The 20,290-nt window shown below is 36.6% G+C and overlaps 1 long non-coding RNA gene across 1 annotated transcript in view; it reads right to left on the bottom strand.

Annotated features, from left to right (window-relative positions):
* The window catches only part of LOC123590255, a 29,485-nt gene extending 9,799 nt beyond the window's left edge, over positions 1–19,686 (bottom strand). The window contains exon 1 of the long non-coding RNA XR_006708689.1: positions 19,456–19,686. This is a non-coding gene — a long non-coding RNA (uncharacterized LOC123590255). The remainder of the gene's footprint in view (positions 1–19,455) is intronic.
* Positions 19,687–20,290: the final 604 nt, after the last annotated feature.

Genomic DNA, 20,290 nt, shown 5'->3' with positions numbered 1-20,290 from the left:
TTTAAGCCCCAAACTTAATATAGTTATGTTCTGTGGCTCATACGAGACTTAACTATTTTTGAAGTTGGCCTGAAGATAGAAAAACAAATTAAAAGGGAACAAAATAAAGGATTAAGACATGTTAATAAAAATAATTGGATCCATCCATACAGACTAAAAAGTCTATACATTGAAACTCTGACTTGTCACATGTTAAGCCTTTTTTTTTGTTCTAAAGTATTTATTTCTCAATACTATAATATCAGCTGCACTTTTGTATTACATTATATATTATATAATATATATAATGGTGGTCTATGAATCTGGTCCTCAGATTGCCTAGACAGTTTGCTATGCAAAAGAAGAGAAACAAGAGAGGAAAAGGCCTCCTCCAAGTGAAGATAAATTAGCCTTGGCGCTTCAGGAACAGCATCAGCAAAGATCCAGGTAATGAACAAGATACAGAGTCACAGAAGCACTTGAAAGCAAGATGGCGGCACCTAAAGAGTGAATGTTGGATTAACTTATCCATCTCTTTACATTCTCAGAGGAGGCAGAGGTAGAATAGTACAAGGATGACATCTGCCTCCAAACATCTAGACTTTACCCAGTGCTCCTCATCCCATGAAGGCTGGCAGTAGAGCTGAGCAAAAGGGAAAGCTGCAATGGGGTGACCTCATCCCATAACTGTGACCCATTTGATGTCTCAAATTCTTATCAGTTTCATTGAACGCTTTCTCTTCTCTTGAGGATGATCTAGGAAAAGGAATAGTACCGTCTTCACAGAACATACATGGGTGAAAATACAGACAGAAAAGCAACGAGCAAGTACTAAAACATGGAAATTCTCTATATTTACAAGGAATGACGAGGAAAAAAAGATACTAAATTATCAGGGAGGTAAGAGATGACTCTTGGAATATTGTACTTTGATGCTAGAGAGAGTTTAATGAAGAGGAAGTGATTAATAGCCAGAAATGTTAGTGAAAGGTTGAAGATAATGAGAAAAGGTTATTGAGTAAGTGACTGCATGTCTAAATTCTATGACCCATGGAAGGTAATAACCTTTATTTAGTTTCTGAGACCACCAGGTAAATTCTAAATAATTCTATAACATGCAATACCTGGCATGGCATTTATTTATAGGAATCAAATTTTAAAAATAAACTTGCATTCAGCAAACCTGTCCATGAGGAAAAAAAAAATGATTGTGCTAGCAAAAAGTTAGGGTTGAGGTTTTTAAGAATCACATTTATATTCTGACATCCCATAAAATTTTTTTTATTACTTTATATTAATGATATTCTTGATCTTGCTTCCTCTTTCCCAGAAATTCATAGTTTGTCCCAAATATAGTCACATATAGGTTAAGATGAGGCTGCTTTTTTTCAGAAAGTTTTACCTGAACTTCTGCACTTGTACAACATGCTGGTCTTAAATTAACTAATTTTGGATTCAGAATTCAGCAATATTCTTGACACATAATAAGTATAAAGATTTATTGAATAAATAAAAAAACGAATGATGATCAAGTCGTTGGTAAAATAAACATGAAACATGCTACCATTGTTATATTTTGACTCCAGTTTGGGGCACCAAATTTGTAGAAGTGGAATTCACAGTTCAGAATATATATTTAAAATATATATTTATGCATTTAAATATATATATTTATGTATTTAAATATATATTTATATAAAAGCCCAAGCCCAGGTGGCTCAATTGATTAAGCATCTGACTCTTAGTTTGGGCTCAGGTCATGATTTCACATTTCATCGATTTGAGCCCCACATCAGTCTCTGTACTGACAACATAGAGCCTGCTTGGGATTCTCTCTACCTCTCTCTCAGCCCCTCCCCTTCTTGTGCTCTCTACCTCAAAATAAGTAAACAAACTTAAAAATAAAAGTAGTGCAAAATATGAGTTGAGAGGGATACAGGATGAAAATAAATAGGAGTATGGCCAGAGAAGACTTCCTGAGGGAAGCCAATTTCTAAGCTAATCTTAGAGAATTCAACAGGCATGGAATGGAAGTATATGCACGAGTGTATTTGGAATATGCACATTGAGAATAAAGAGAACATTCAAGGCTGGAAAAGAATGAGGAGAAAAAAAAAAGCTAGTTTCTGGAAAAAAATATGCAAAGGAAAGCAAGCCAATATATTTGAATGGACTGGAGAGGGCCTGTTTGCTGGTACAACAGAGGCAAGAATCAGTTGGAGAGAGCCACTGGGGATGCCAGGGCGAAGCGTTTGGATTTAAGATGGTAGATACCAGGGCGTTCTTCCATAAGGGTCCTTGAGTAGGGATGACATGATGAAAATGGTGCTTGAGAAAGATTATTCTCGAAGCAGGGGGTCAATAGCCTAATACTATGAAGGGAATTTTCACCTAACACATTCACCAAAACATTCCACTTTGCCACCGTAACAGGGCTCAGTGATTACAAGAGATTATTTTTGAAAGGTCCTGCACTTTTGGTGGCATATTTCATTCATGCTCTCTGCCAAGGGATTTCTTGTCCCTTTCTCTTCTCTTATCTTTGTACTTTAACAAATGCTCTGCCACTGGCGAAGATAGGAACCACAATCATTTGTTTTCTGCTGCCTGTGGCAGATTGATGAAAACAGTTGCATTTTTAAGCTACTTCTCTGTGTTTCCTTGACGGGGACTTCAGCTGTGACAGGGGCATTAACCTTAGGGGTGAGGAAACAATCCTTACTTCATGCTCTCTCAGTTTAGAGCTTCTCCTCAGCAGGGAAAAAGCAAATCACGTCCGTTATTTGAAGCAATTTTGTGATTTATCCACCGGGTACTGACCTACAATCAAGTGAACTTTGCTTAAAACCTTCGAATGGATTTTTAACTGCCGCTGTGGAGCAAAGGGAGACACGTTCATGCAGCCACCAAAAGCAAACTTCTCTAAAAAAAAAAATGGTTGAAATACCAAGGAACATGCTACATCTTTAAGCTTACATTGGCTTGTACCCAGTTTCAAAAATAGAGCAAAATTTCATTTTATTTCTCAAAAATAAGTGCCAGTTGTGTAAGCATAACAAATACAATGATGTGGAATCCTTGAATTCTGTTTTCTCAAAATTGATGTTGCAAACTTAAACACCATTGTGATTTGATACATGGAAACTGAAAATTAACTGACATGAAGTTATTTTCCATGCCTGCCCAAAAGAATCTCACTAGAGAATTTGAACTGGAGACGGTTTGAGAAATGCACATCTTGATTATAGATTAAATTATCAGATTGGGGTTCACACACTATATAGTTCCACTTCACTGACAATTTACTTGGCTGAAAATTGATGAATCAAATTGATAAATCTAATGACTAATCAAATTTTTAGTAATAAATTTTAAATGAGAATAAGTTGCTCCCTAACCTGCTCTTCAAAGCAATGGTTTACCACCTTCTGGGATTGTACAAATCTTACACTCTGATCTCCTGTCAATCTTTATCTCCTTCGCCAAAAATAAAATTAACTGAATTAAATACAATTTCATTTTGAATTGAAGATTTTTTTTTCCTGCCTTGAGGGTGGAAACCCTTAAGGATGTCATATTACAGGCCCTGAATATCAGGGCCACTGAGAAGTGGCATAGCTATTTCACAGCAAGATGTTTCTGGGCAATGTGTCAGAGGCTGTCAGTTTCAGAGGTGCCATGTGGAAGGGGGCTGATCAGACAATGGATAGAGCGGGAAACAGCAAGGACAGTGAGAAGTGACAGCCTTGTAATCCAGAATGTGATTGCTTTTCCACATCGTCCATGGTAAATTTTATGATCACCTGAGTGGCTAAAGTGCCACGTATATGAGGACTTAACAAGAGCCTAGAGAGTATGTGCAAGAAATATCTCATTCTTAACAGCCAAAAGGAATTGCTCTTGTCCAGGATTTCTGGTCACAGGGTTAGGGCATAAGCACTGGCATAAAACCTTGGAAATATTGATAGGTAACAATTATTTAGTGCTCACTATCTGCCAAATATTGTGTTAATGGCTCCATAGGATTATAATTCAATTCTTATAAGCAACCTATGAGGTAGATATTTTACCAGCATCAGTGTTTTTAGATAGGGAAATTGGGGTAGGGAAAAACTAAGTAACTGTTCTAAGAGCACAGAACTATTAAGGGATGAAGAAGAACGTAAACCTACATATTATAAAACTAACACGCAAACATTAAAAAGAATTATATACATGCATGTGCTTATGTGTGTATATGTGAGTCAAAACAGGACAGTGTTTGAAATATATTAGGAAGGGAAAGAATAAGACAGTATGATAGCACTTATCTACTATATATATTTAAATGAACAGATAGACGTATATTATTTTGTGAAGTAGCAAAAATTTTGGCTGCATTATTTTCTGCCATTGGATAGAAAGTAGAACTTTAAGTGATGAAGTGGTAAAATCAGCTGAGGAACAAGTTTCGAAGATGCAGCCTGGTTTCTCCTTACTGCTTATGGCCAATGTGGTAGAAAAGAAATAAGTTAAAAGAGGAAGTGTTAAGCAAAATGGAACCAGAACTTGATGACTTGGAAGATTCTCAGCCTATCCAGATAGTGGGCTCTGAAATTGGGCCCCAGTGGCTGTACAAATTTTTGCTGTAGAGATTAGACATGCAACTCATATATCCAATCAACCACTTAATCAGAAATACTGCCAGCTTGGATGGAAGGGGACAGAGTTGGGATGAAATAAAGAAGGCTGCCAGAATTCCGGGACCCTACAGGCAGGAAATGGGCCAACAGAGCTACTTGGCTATGGACATGTGTTATCCTTTGACAAAAAGAAATAATAATTTCTAGGGTGACTCAGAGGCCCACAGGGCTGCTGCTGCCAACATAGGCCCAGAGGGTGAAGGTCCCAGGTAATAGGCCACCTCCTTTATTACAGAGGATAGAGTTGGCACCAAAAGCTGAGAGGAAAGGGCTACCTCTCAAAACTCAACGGAAAAATAGGCATGATGTTTGAATAGAGACACCACCTAAGAAGACATTTGCATGGCCAATATGAACATGGAAAGATACCCAAAATTATTAGTTATTAAGGAAATGCAAATCTAACCAAAGTGAAATACCACTACAAACTTACTGGCATGGCTGAAACTAAAAAAATGGTTACACCAAAAGTTGGTGAGGATGTGAGTAAACTGGAAATTCATAACCTGCTCGTTAGAATATAAAATGCTACAATTATGTACATTGAAAAGCCATTTGGCAATTTTCATTTAAAAAGTTGTACATAACACCTACCATATGATTCAGACCTTCTACTTCTAGGTATTTCCTCAAGAGAAAAAAAGCATAAATCTGCATGAGGACTTTTACATGAATGTTGATAGCAGTTTATTGTAATAACCCAGAATGGGAAACAACCCAGATGTCCACTAATAGGTGAAAAAATAAATAAACTGTGGTATATCCATACCAATACTCTTTAGCAACAACAAAAAAAGTAATGATAACTACTAAAATATGGATGAATCTCAGATTATGCTAAGTGAAAGAAAGCAGACAAAAAAATACACATCTGTATAATTCTATTTATGTAAAATGAAAGCTACAAAGATAGCAGATGAGTGGCTACTTGGAGACGGGCAGCAGTGGGTAGGGATTATAAATAGCAAGAGAAAATTTTTGAGGCTAATGGATTTATCTGTTGTTTTAATTATAGTGATAGTTTCATGCATACATATTATATCAACATTAATCAATCCATACACTTCAAATATATGTGGTGTATATCAGTTATATCTCAATCAACTAATCAAAAATATATCAGGATAATTTCCCCATCTTATTCTTTTCCCAAATATCTTGCATAACATATTACTATATGCTAATTTGATTATGATCAAATCATATTTGATTTGGATAAATCACAATTTACATAACCATCCTCTAGTTATTTAAAAATATTTTTAGTTTGTATTTTATCTTATTTACTAAAATAATGAGCAACAAGGGATACAAAGGAGGTTGCTTTTCATAGAGAACCTAGCAGATATTTTACAATAGACATAGAAAAAATAGCTGTACATTTTTGAGTAGAGGCCCTTCTTTTTACTCAATAATTTTTTGTTTTTGTTTATTAGTGCTAGTTGAAAGTAAAGCATATTGAGATAGACTTTTGAGAAATACTAGTCAAGTAGTTACATGTGAGGGAGACGGCTAACACAAACTGAGGTCTAAGTTCTAGTTTCTTCCTTGGCATACTTTAAAACTATTTCTAACTGTTCTTGAAATTTTATATGAGGGCACATGATTTGGTTTTGTGGCCAGTGGTTTGCCACAGGTAAATGCAATGTACGCCATCTTCAGGCCTGGAGCACAGACATCTCCTAAGCTGACCTCCATGCTGGTCAGCTGGCCAGCTGGTCAGTTGCCTGCTTATAATGTACCTATTGGAGGACTCAAAAGCCTCCACGGATGATATGGACAGAGACACAAAGAGCCCAGGTACCTAACTACATGAAGCATAGCCTTTTCTCTCCCAACTAATTCACCATAGGCTGTGATATAAGAAGGATAATGCAACCTTATTGTATTAAGCCATTGAGATTTTGGAATGACTTGTTATAGCGGTTACCATATGGTGACTAAATATACCTCTGTTTTGTGTCAGATTTTAAAGGAGTATATATTATGTTTAAAAATAAAAGAGGTTGGCCCTAAAGACAATTACTTAACAAGTCTAAGACCAATGAAATGAATTTTGATTCTACTTTTTAAATTTACTTCAGGTATTTGCTGTTTCCTCTTATTTTGGTGACATGGCAAGGTATGAAGTCCACGTGGATGGAAAGGAGAAGATGAGTGATGTGAGACCCTCCTATGTGAAGCAACGCTGATTTTCTAGATGTTGGGGAATTAATGGCTTGAAGTTACTTGTAAAGCTGGAATAAACAGAAGTGGCATAGTTGTTGAGATGATATAAATAAGATGTTAGACATATGCTTAAAGTTATTTAAATGTTATTTTCTACAATGTAAGTGTTGGGCATCTTAACTGAGCTGGTTCTAATTTCTTTGATTTTTATGTCCATGAAAAATGCTAATCTCTCGTCACAGCTACACGATTCTAAAACTGCCCTTCCAAAGAACCGTGACATTCTCAGATCTACATTGTCGCTTTTGTGTTCCCAGTGACTTGGTTGTTATTTCTCACTTTCCACAGGAATACGCAGTTTAAATGTTGAGTCCTTGCTATTTGCAGCTTGTTTTTCCTAGCTGGTAGCATTGAATAACACTCCAACGCTCCTACTGAGGCAACAAATTACCCTGAAAGGTTATATGTCAACCATCTGTGTCCCAGAGTGACACGGCCTGAACCACTTAGGCCCTTTTGATTTCCCGATGCCTAAACATGCATCACAGAGGAGCTTGAGGTATGGTCTGAGATTTCCCCAGAGAATTTCACTCTAGAAACCAGCTCGGGTACTTACAGAATAACTGTGTGGTATCTTAGAGCCACTAGATCTACAGTTCAGTTTAAGGTGGAGGCTTACCAGGCCATACTTGCATGTAAACTTGGAGCAAGTTGCTTATCTGGGCCTCTTCAGTTTCTGATCTATAAAATTTTAACTTACAGGGAGGTTATGAAATTCATTTAAGTAGAGTAATAAACATATATGTTTTGTAATAAAACTGTTTCATAGATACATAATATATAGGACAGGTATTAGGTTTTCAGAGGTGTTCCCATTACGCTTTTATAGACACGTAAGTTTTACAGAACCTCCCTCCTCTCTGGTGGTGAAGGTCTTCCAGATAATAGAATAAGGTGTGAATTATTCAGTCAGACCCAATTTGGGCCCAAGCATCAGCATGAGGAACTAAATCAAAACTAAGATTGGGCTTGGTAAAATCTGCCCCACAGATGTGTTTTCTTGATGCGCATATTTTAAAAATGTATATTTAAATAACATTAAATTAGAATATGTCTATGACATAGTTTTAAAACATATATTTATATGAGAATTACCATAATATTACATTAAATTATCAGAGTAAATTAAATTTGGATATCCTTGCTATATTAGGTATATGATTCTTCCTGTTCAGAATTCTAATTGTGTCACACATGCCAATTTCACATATTTTTATTACGTGACTGTCCCCTAGACCAAGTGGGTTTGTTGTTCTTGGTAGAGTTCTCACACCTGTACTACATAACTCACCTGCAGTCAGCCCAATTCTTCCAATGAACATGTGTATTTAGTGGAATCATGATATGGGGACCAAAGGAGAAAAACAGTCGCATGTTTTCACTACAGGAAATGCTTGTTCGTTGCTGTAGATTTCACACAGGAAGTATTCTTTTTAATATTTAAAGTAAAAATTATGCTTAAGAACTTAAGTCTTTATTGTCAATGTAGCAATGAGCAAACAAGTTATGGTTGAATTGCTTTATATGTTTGCTTGCATATTTGTAAAGAGGGTATATTGGTACTGCCTGTTTGAAGGAAATTTGGCAATAACTAACAAGTTTGAAATTAATACACTCTTGAACTAAAAGGAATCCATCTTACAAAATTTTTCACACCTGTGCACATACATTTACATAAGAAAATGCAATGCATCATCATTGCTAAATATGGGGAAAATGCATATTACTTAAGTGCCTGTTAGTAGTGGTGTGGCAAAAGTAATAATTACACATCATATTACGAAACATTATACTTAGCTATTAAAAATAATAAGGTAGATGTACATGTACTAATATGATAAATTTCCCATAATACATTGTGAAGGATAAAGAGCAAATTACATTATGAACACACACACACACACACACACACATACATATATATATAGCATATAAAAATGTCTAAAATATACATCTAAAATATTCATAGCAATTTCCTATCTACTTTCTACTTTTTGGTTTGAAATTTTTATAAGCATATATTATACCTCTAAGTAAAAAAATTTGTAATGTTTATTTATTTTTGAGAGAGAGAGAGAGAGACAGAGTACAAGTGGGGGAGGGAGCAGAGAGAGAGAGAGAGAGAGAGAGAAGGAGACAGAATCTGAAGCAGGCTCCAGGCTCTGAATTGTCAGCACTGAGCCTGACGTGAGGCTGGAAGTCAAGAACCGTGAGATCATGACCTGAGCCAAAGTCAGACACTCAACCAACTGAGCCACCCAGGTGCCCCAAACTATACCTACAGTTTTAAAAAGAAAATTAAAAAAAGAACAGAGAAAATAACCTTTCCACCATAAATTATGGGCTTTTAAGCTATTTAATCCATTTAATTAAAATATCTTTATATATTTATGGAGAAACTACAGGGTCCAAGATCCTGAATAGAGTGGTAAGCCAGACAAACATGGCACTTTTGTGGACTTGCATTTTGGTATTTAAAGTTGAATTTCAATTTCTTTTTCCTTGACCTGAAGGAGTTCAAGGACGGTCGCTATACTTCTGCTTCCTATTATCACATTAATGTCTAATGTTGTCATTGAACAAAATAGCTTCTTGATATCATATCTATAAAAACTCCAGATTTTCTTCAAATTCCCCTAAATAAAGATTCCTCAAAATATGTCTTGGGCTCTCATCTTCTATTTAATCTCTCCTTTCTCAATTACCTTAACTCAGATGTCTCCCTAGTATTATTTATCTCTGGTCTTTGCCTCCTGCAAAAGTCAGGCTTACCTGTACAACTACTTATTCTCAAAAATATAAAATACATGCCACTGTAAACACATGTTCAAAACTAAACTTTTCATCTTCAAAGTATTCCTTTTGCCTTCCTTATATATGTATTCTTTGTACCATCAAATTCACAAACTTCAGGTTTACAATTAGGAATCATCGTTGATCTCTTCGTTGACTCTAATCCCCTATCAGTTTTTTTTTTCAATATATGAAGTTTATTGTCAAATTGGTTTCCATACAACACCCAGTGCTCATCCCAAAAGGTGCCCTCCTCAATACCCATCACCCACCCTCCCTTCCCTCGCACCTCCCATCAACCCTCAGTTTGTTCTCAGTATTTAAGAGTCTCTTATGTTTTGGCTCTCTTCCACTCTATCCTCTTTTTTTTTTCTTCCCCTCCCCCATGGGTTTCTGTTAAGTTTCTCAGGATCCACATAAGCGTGAAACCATATGGTATCTGTCTTTCTCTGTATGGCTTATTTCACTTACCATAACACTCTCCAGTTCCATCCATGTTGCTACAAAGGGCCATATTTCATTCTTTCTCATTGCCACGTAGTATCAGTTTTCAATTCTTGTCAGTTCTATCTTCAAAACATTTACTAGTCATAGCCCCTTCCTATTGCCAAGGTCACCGTCCTAGTCATGGCCAAGTTAGGTTCACTGCTGGTCCCTTTCCACCCTTTAAATAATGTTTTCAGTTGGTTGTCTGGGTGGCTCAGTCGGTTAAGCGTCCAACTTCAGCTCAGGTCACGGTCTTGCAGTCCATGAATTCGAGCCTGGCGTTGCAATCTGTGCTGACAGCCCAGAGTCGGGAGCCTGCTAAGGATTCTGTGTCTCCTTATCTTTCTGCCCCTCCACCCCCCTCTCTCTCTTTCTCTCACTCTCAAAAAAAATAAACATTTAAAAATTTTTTTAGTCATCGGTCTTTCCTCATTCACTTCATCTTGTTCATCGATATGTCTAACAATTAAAAATGAAAAGTCTTAGTAAGCATCTGGTTTCTGCAAGGCTATACTTCGATACTAAAGAATGAGAGGCAAATGAGTCATAAACCTTTCCTTTTCAGAAATCTCGTTGTATTCATTCCCTTTCCCAAAAACATTATAGACCTACAAATTTCTTCTTAATCCCAATTCTTTCTTAGGATATTCAAGGTCCCTCCATGAAGCTGTGCAATTTTTGTCCTTTCAACTAATCTTTATGTTCAAATGCAACATTTAAAAATACTGGATAGAGCAAATAGAATCCAGTAAAAGAAAGATAAAGCACACTTTCAGAGACACCATGGCCAGATCACCTACCCCCTCCCACCAGACTCTCTCACTTTCAACTAGTCCCAGCCAAGCCTCACTGCCAATCTGGACAGACTCGGTGCCAATCTGGACAGATCTTTCATGCTTCAGATCAAAAGCCTGGGTTGATTTTATGCATGTGTCTGGGGGAGGGAACACTAAGGATTGGGAACATACTCACCACCTTTTAAGCCCCAAACTAGTAACATTTTAATCTTAGATAAGGCCAGTGTCATCCTCCAAGAAGAAATGAAGACCCAGGCACTGATCTGCAGGAGTCTCCCCTCGTCAAACTGATCTACCAGTCTGGAGTTTTTCATACCCGTGCTTTTGTATTTTGATCATTGTGCTGTCCTTTCTCCCTGCAAAGATCTGTCATTTTCTTATCTGCAAGCCTAAATCCTCAAATTCAGCCCAAGGGTTACCTGCTCACCAAATCTTCCCTGATTATTCAATCGCATGTAATATTTTTCCCTTGGCAATACCACCACTTTGGATGGCACCTTCTATATGGCATATATATGGCATTTCAGTTATTTAAATGCAAATCTTATTTCCCTGTTCCACTCACTCTCAGCCACTTTATGGCTGGATTCACTTCTCCTTCTGTGGATAGCTCCTTGCATGTACTAAATATATTTTTTTTTAATTTTTTTTTAGACGTTTATTTATTTTTGGGACAGAGAGAGACAGAGCATGAACGGGGGAGGGTCAGAGAGAGAGGGAGACACAGAATCGGAAACAGGCTCCAGGCTCTGAGCCATCAGCCCAGAGCCTGACGCGGGGCTCGAACTCACGGACCGCGAGATCGTGACCTGGCTGAAGTCGGATGCTTAACCGACTGCGCCACCCAGGCGCCCCCTAAATATATTTTAAGGTAAATGAGTAAACATAATTTCTGTTAGAAAATAGATTATATTAAAATAGCTTATTCAAAGAGAAAAGGGTTAATCATGTTCCTCTCTAACTTTGGTTTACCTTGCATTTTACTTCCTTCCCAGCCACATACATTCTTAATGATTGAAATTCTCCCATCACTTCCTAAATTACCCAATAACCCTGAATAAAATTGTAACCAAAACCAAAATTATTTTTAACCCAAAGTTTTGGTATATAGACTTTTGATCAAGTAATATAAAGAATGAAATGAAGCATTTATTAAATTAGTATCTAATAAGCATCTTCAAATAAAGGCTTTGATCACATATCTGTTCATTTCTTAGATCTCTTTGATCTAGTATGAAAAAGTTTTGATGAAGAGACATGATTCATAAAAGAAGCTCTATACTCATATTTTCCAGGCCAGATATAAAGAGATTTTCTTCACTTTGCCTAATACAGAGCCAATGAAGAAAAATAACACTTTAGGGCTACCTTATGACTTTTAAAGGCTGGACTCCCCAAGCAGCCTTGCTAAACTAGACTTGCTTTCATGAGGCAGCCTAAGTTTAAATTTTCATTTACCTTGTTGGTTCTAATTTGTGATACTCTAGATTGCCAGCAGAAAGCTTCAGCCTTGTCCCTCTTTCTGAGCACCTCTATAAAGCAGGAACTGTGAGAGAATGATTCCCATTCCTGCTTCTCAGCATAACTGCTGCATATATCCTGTTGTGTACAAGAGACTCTAGGAATCTACATTGTTTTTGAGTATGTGACTTTATGGTTCTTTCCTGGAACTCAAGGATAGGGAGGTCACAATAAGAAGAGTTTTCTTTATGAGCGACACTCTTCAGACACCTAAAGATCTGAGGTCACAAAGCGGCACTTGGTCAATCGTTTGGAAAGAAACAATATCTTTATCAACAAAAGGGAAATGAGGCAGAAAGACAAAGAATTTTCCTTGAGACTGAGTGAAATGTCACGACAAATATCTTGGGAGACAGACAGCTGGAATCAAGACCTGCTTTTGTTAGACTACAAGTAAATTACATAATGTCTAAGAACTTCCATTTCTTCAATTGTAAAATGTCACTGGAACCGTGTTGTGACAATTAAATGTGATCATTCATATAAAGTGCCTCATACTGTTCTTGATATATTTCTCTGACACTATTAATATTATGAATATTTATAGTGTAAAACTGAAGCACCTTGCAGCAGGCATTACTGATACTGACCCCCTAAGCAACCACCCTGCTTTGTACTTTTCCTAACAGATCTTCAGTTTTGTATGCAATGAGCACAATATCCATATGGCCAAGGGAACTGGACTTCATGCCTCACCTCTAGCAGTGGTTCTGATCTGTGCAGCAGTGATTTCCATCAAGTAGTATAATGCTGGCCAATGATACTAACCTCTCCTCAGAGGTTAGTTGGAGGCTTCTGAGAGAGATACAGACCCACTCACTCATAAGAAAGAGGTAGAGAAAGCTTCTCTTTTTACCCCTGTCATGAGAGCCTGGAAGCAGATATCTTGTTTGCTACTGGCAGCCACCTTCCACCATGAGGAGCCATTTGGGAAGCCAGTGTCAGGATGAAGCCAGGGTCAAACAAAGCCTATTAATGGAAAACACCTTGTCCTTGATGACAACACTAGTCACAGCATCAGAAAGCCTTTTCTACAACTAGTCTTTTGGTGATGCGAATTGATACATTTCTTTATTGTTTAAACTACTTTGGTTTTGACTTTCTCTTTATTGTAGTTATAACTGTTTAACTCATAAACTCTGTGTGGAGAATGGAGAATATCATATTAAACAAATATTTAAAAAAATGAATTCAGTGATCATTTCAAACATTTTGACTTTTCAAATCCATTTCCAATTTGAATCCATAGTGAGGGAAGGATATCCTCCTGTAGTAAGGATCCTGTTGTTCAGGGTATCCTACAGTAAGAAGGGAATCTGAAGGAAGGGACAAGTCAATTGCATGCCACTTTGTGAACAAATATCTCTTAACAATTTTTCTATATCGCATCTCTCTTCCAGTATAGCTTCATCTCTCCCATAGCTTTGGTTATTATTTACGGTGATCATTTTCAAATGTTATCTCTATCCTAGACTTTTTTTTTTAGTTCCAAAGCTATCCATTTACCTGATTTATGGAAATTTTTACTTGCAATTTAGCAACTTATATCTAGTGTCCAAAAGTGAATATCATTTTTTTCTCCAAAACTTAATCTCTTCTGTTACCACCCCTATTGTTCACCCCGATTCTGTGAATACTATTATTCCTTCCAGACTCTTCCTTGTCACCAACCTCCAATGATGACCAAGTACTATTGATTATATCTGCTTATTAACTCTCTTGGTTATCATCTTTCCTGCATTTCCACTTCTTCTACTGAAGTCAAGCTTTCAACATTTTTTGGCTTATCTATCAAAAACGCTTATCTATGCTTCTGAAAATATTTGCTTCTAATTTTTCAGATTGCCGCAGTCTCTTTTCTCTTGTTATCCACAGTGTCACCAAAGCAAACTTTTCATTCATCAAATCAATTCTCATACCATTTCTGCCCCCCCCCAATAGACTGTTAAAAGTGTTTAAATAAAACAGGTTTTTAAAATGATTGATGCGTGGCTAGCTTTACAGTCTCAAGTTTTTCAGGCTTCACCATCCCTTTTAGACCCATGTTCTTACGTCACAACTCTCTCAGATCAGGATCCTAGTGTGCCCCCCAAGGCAGCTAATAGTCTACCTACTCCAACTGGATCATGAGATCTAATTCATCTTGAACCTGCTTCAGGTTCTGTGTCTCTGCTCTTTCTGCCCCTCTCCCACTTAGGCTCTGTCTGTCTCTCTCTCAAAAATAAATATTTTTTAAAAATTTAATAAATAAAATAAAATTATTTTCACTGATGAAGTCCGAACCCCAAATGGAAGCAGCACTCCTACTCCAGGGATATACTTTTTTGATTGGGTACCATTTTCTTTTCATTTGTTAAACAGATCTATCTTACATGAATCTACTTTGTGTCTCACTGCGGATAAAACAGTGATAAAAATGGACAGAAACACCTGTCGTCAAGGTGTTTATCTTCTAATGATGTTCAATATCTGCCTCATCTCTTCTGCTCCCTGAGTTTATAGACAACATACGCACGCACACACACACACACACACACACACGCACACACATGTATGCATCCACTGCATGGAGTGCGCAGATAACTCTGGGTCATGTTGATATTGGCAACTTTAAGTAAAGAAAATCAATGAATTTATACTGATTAATACAAGTTTATGTTTTTCTTCCTTAATCTAGTCATAAAATTTGAATTACTGCTGTTTTTCACCTTCAATAATGGGTTCGTTTATATGTAATAGTATTCACTGTGACTAAGAGAGGTAAGAGAATAGACATTATTTTTGTCAGTTGCTGTATCCCTATATAGAAAATATATTTAATGATATAATAGGTTAATAGTTTGTAATTCTTACTTTTATTTATATTATAAATTCATATATTTCATTATTGTAGCAATAAGAAATTATTTGCAGTTCTGGTGACCCTGTGGTGGGTGATGTTATGTGGATAATACTATCAAAGTATTTCCTGACACATAATAATGAAAAAGTGTGCAAAACACTTAGCTATTTCACTATAATTATTAATTGCCTGTGTAATACAGTAGTTGGTCCTTTAACTGAAGCCGATTGAGTTAATAACTGAATGTTTGGAATAGTGATTCACAGCTGGCTTTCTCTCTGTGTTTGAATTTACCATGGTAACTATGAATTGGTTTTCTTATAGTGTTGTGTGTTGCTTTAAATTAAACTGATGGGATTAATAAATGAATAGCAATTATAAAAGCTGTATAGCTGATGTTTCATTATCTTGGTTATTTTCTATTACATTCATGTACAGACCCTATAACTTCCCATCTGCCTATCACTGCCTCTTATGGGTTATGCATGTTAAACATCACACGCCTTAATCAATGTACTAATATGGACATCATTCTTACATTTTCATTATTTTTAATTCTAAAGAGTATTTGAGAAGGCATGGTGTTGAAATTACCACCTGTGTTATCTTTATATGATATTAAGAATTAGTATTTTGTTATATTTTCATCATAATTTTTTTACTGTATATTTTCTTTGAAGGTATAACACATTTTTTGAAATAGCACATGAATTCATATATTTTTTATTTTGAAAGATAGTGGAATCACTCCTCTTTCATAGGCTAACAAATAGAGGATTAACTTTTTCATATTATTTGCCCCAGTCTACAGAAATAGAAAGAACAAAGTGAAAATTTTCTATTTCATTGACTTCCAGTTTACCTTTAGTAAATTTTTCTCTGTCAGGCACTACTGGAATTATCTCCTGAGGTCAAAATTTTTGTGTTTTTTGTTCCTGCTTTAAAACTTTTAACAACTTTCCATTAGCTATACGATCCCTCTAGTCTTTGGCCTGGTGGATGCCCTAGGTAAACTCATCAATTTTTTTTTTTTTAAGTAAGCCTAATACAAGTTCTACTTATCACAAAAATATAAGAAGGTGTACATATTCTAAAGATAACTCTATTTTCAATATGAAGGATAAATTGGGGATTAAACTTGAAGCAAGCAAACTGGCTAGGTTCTATTATTAGTTCGTGTCAGATAAGAACCTGGGTTTCCAGAAGCAAAATAGAGACCAGGAAACCCTTGTGGGATATGCCTCTTACAATGGTCTTTAACTGTAGGGCATTTTTATGTAGTGAATATTAAAAGGTATCAAACGTAATATAGCTGGTGAATTGAAGGGAGACATGATCCTGGGTTCACTTCATAGCTGAATCCTTTCTGTTTCATGTCAAAACACCATCTCTATAAATAGAAGTCATCTGGCTAATGTACATTCATGGTCGCAAAGATATCAGGCAAGAACAACATTTATACACCTTAGTAATAAACCAAGAACCAAGGTCGTTTAGAACCTCATTATTTTAGGATAAACTATACTCAAACTGTATTAGATTTATGTTTCTGTGTATGTATGGGGGAGGGGAGACTTTTTTGTTTTGTTTCGTTTTTGTTTGCTGTTGCGCCAGGTGCAAAATCTCAGGTGGGTAATTAAAGAATTCCACTTAAGAAATCAGGGTGACAACTTTATAAATAATTCCATTCATTTAAATTCATTTCAACAGGTGAGCCTTGAGGACCCACTGCATTCAATGCATAAAGAATGATTGATGGAACTGTTTTGACTTGAAAAAGAAGACATCAGGTTGAGGGGGGTGGAGGTGTTATAAGAGCTGACTTATCTTTTGAAAGAAAGATGTGTTCTTTTCTGTACTTGATCATAAATGCAGAAGCAATGAATGAAAGTTGTCCAAAGGCAACTGTCAACTTAATATTAGAAAGAACTTAACAATTTCGAACTATCTAAAAATGAAATGGGTGACAGTGTGCTAATTTCTATTTAATCAGAGAAGAAATGGTCTTTTTTTTTTTTTTGAGCTACTGTAATCTGGATTCATATATTTTTAAAAAATTTTTTTTCAACGTTTATTTATTTTTGGGACAGAGAGAGACAGAGCATGAACGGGGGAGGGTCAGAGAGAGAGGGAGACACAGAATCGGAAACAGGCTCCAGGCTCTGAGCCATCAGCCCAGAGCCCGACGCGGGGCTCGAACTCACGGACCGCGAGATCGTGACCTGGCTGAAGTCGGACGCTTAACCGACTGCGCCACCCAGGCGCCCCTGGATTCATATATTGAGTAGAAAGCTGATTTAAATTATTTCTAGGCTCATTCTATGCATGGTAACATGTAGTAGAAGAGAAAACGGAGGGCTTGAATACCTGGTCCTGGTATGGTATTTACTAGATGATTGAATTAGGTCCAGTATTTCAACTTTGAATCTTAAATCCCTTCATCTCTCTCTATTAAAGACATCACTTCCTTAACAATAAATTAATGGTATTATATTCATACGTGAGGGAAAATAAAGGAAAATAATTCAATTGTCATGAAAAAGATATGAAGAAAAAGGGGACCAATTTGGATGTATAATCTTCCTGATGAATTTTTGTAGAATACTTTTAATTATAACTGTACCTTTTATTACCAGATAGACTAGCATTCTGTATATGTGACAAGCAGTGGCATTATTATAAAATTATTTTAATCAATTCATAATTAGGTAACCTAAAGATATTCAAGTCTCTACATTCCGATTTTAAAATTCCAGAAGAGTTCCTCTTGTTGATAAAATATAGAGTAGATTTATTTGACTTTTGTGCATATATCCATGTAAGTCTTAATTGGATTTATGCCTCAGGGTTCTCATCAAAGATCAATTAAACACATTAACCATCTGATCTAAGGCTGTCATCTGAGGAACATGAAATTAGCCTTTTCTCAGGTCTTTCATTTAATATTTTTTAGAACTACATTTATCTCGATGGATTTATTTAGTCAAAATTTGTGTGTTATCTCTGCAAAGAACTCAAACCACTTCAACAAAGCAGTTTGATATTAAAATCATAATTGTTATTTACAACAGCCATCATGATGTCTGCTCCTTCCCTCAGCAGAGAGATGAGATCTCTTAAGAATATCAGTGATTCCTCTAATCCCAGGCCATTCTTTAGGACTTGAGGGGGTTCATTCCAGAAATAAACAGTATCTGTTACAGTTCATTTCCTTGTTGCTTCTTTAGGGAAATGAATACAACACTTCGATGCCAAAAAAGAAAAAGCTATGTGGGGGGGAAAAAAACAGCTACATTTTCAAATGTCAGTAGGCCCATATGGCATCTGACCTAGGAACAAATTGTCAGCTAGAATAATTCTCCCTGCCCCAGTCCATCACTGAGCACTGACCTCCTACTGCTCTTGCTGATGTGTGATAAAAAGTGCTTTTGTGCTCCCTGACTGGAATATTTTACATTGGAAATATACTGAATTTCACCCAGCCTTAACCATCTAGAGCTACCACGTGAATACTTTTTGAGTCCGATTGAAGGGAATAGATCATTCCCTCATCAGAGTGATATTTGAGGCAATTTTTTTTTTTCAACGTTTATTTATTTTTGGGACAGAGAGAGACAGAGCATGAACGGAGGAGGGGCAAAGAGAGAGGGAGACACAGAATTGGAAACAGGCTCCAGGCTCTGAGCCATCAGCCCAGAGCCCGACGCGGGGCTCGAACTCACGGACCGCGAGATCGTGACCTGGCTGAAGTCGGATGCGCCACCCAGGCGCCCCGAGGCAATTATTTTTTAACTACTTATGCTACTTTCTAATATATAACCTTTGATATATCCAAAACATGCTTACTAATGTGTGTTAATTGTATAGCTCTGTTAATCAATAGATAATATGACTACATTGTATTTGTATATTATTTATCCATGTGACTTATATACATTATCCCAATTTATGCCCATTGCGATATTTTTGAAGTACATAACAGGGCCTCAAACGTCTAATTTTTGAGGTGAAGGAACTGAGCCACATAGTTATTAAGTATGTTAGTCAAAGTCAAGTAGTCACTAAATGACCAAACAAGGGCAACAACAGCAGTATCAAAAGCAGCCAATGTAAATTGTTTACTTACCATACGCGAGGCACTGTCTGTATATCTTCATTTTGGGTCTGCATAGAGATATGGGAGTGGCATGTTGAACCATATATCACAACCTATGCAATCATTAAAGGCACTAGGATCAGCTGGTTTTGAATTTGGGTTAATATTTTAACAGTTCCATGCCAGAATTTCTCTACATGCAATGCTCACCTGGGAAGTAAGGAGGAAAAATAAGTAAGTTGAAAAAAGGGTGAACAATTTTCTGGATAGAAGGTAATAGAACATTTTATAAACACTTTTTTTTTTCCCTATAAAAGAAGGACCATAAAACCAAGACTTTTATATAAGTACTGCCCTTTATTTCTCCACCTTTAGAGATAGTGTAGCCTGTATTATTGACGTTCAGCGTAGCCCAAGATATGCCTGAAAGAATGGATCTCATTTTCTCCCCCACCTTCCATTGCCTCTTTCTTCTGCCAGAGTACCCTTGTTAACTTCTAGTTAACAGAGTACCCTTGTCAAACTCCCTGCTTTGCTGTTGTGCCCTGAATTTTGTTGGGATTGACACCATAACTGGTGCATATTTGATCCAATTTAGATTGCTGAGAATTATAAAGACTGATCAGGGTTTCTGAGACAGTTTCTCTCTTCTCTGGTTGTGTGACGTGCAACTCTGAGGCCAGGAGCATGAAGGACGCCAGCAGGGGTGAAGCAGAGGTAACAGTCTTGATGGAACCACACCTATCCTTTGAACTTTTTATTATGCAGGTAATTTTACCCTTTATTTTTTAAAGCAAATTGGCTTGTTGTGGTTTTCTTAGTTGCAGATAATAGCAAACTAAATGATATAGTGGAGAATCCAAGT

The sequence above is a fragment of the Leopardus geoffroyi genome, chromosome B4 (assembly GCF_018350155.1).
Source record: "Leopardus geoffroyi isolate Oge1 chromosome B4, O.geoffroyi_Oge1_pat1.0, whole genome shotgun sequence".
Classification (NCBI taxonomy): domain Eukaryota; kingdom Metazoa; phylum Chordata; class Mammalia; order Carnivora; family Felidae; genus Leopardus; species Leopardus geoffroyi.
This window is presented reverse-complemented; position numbering and strand designations above follow the sequence as displayed.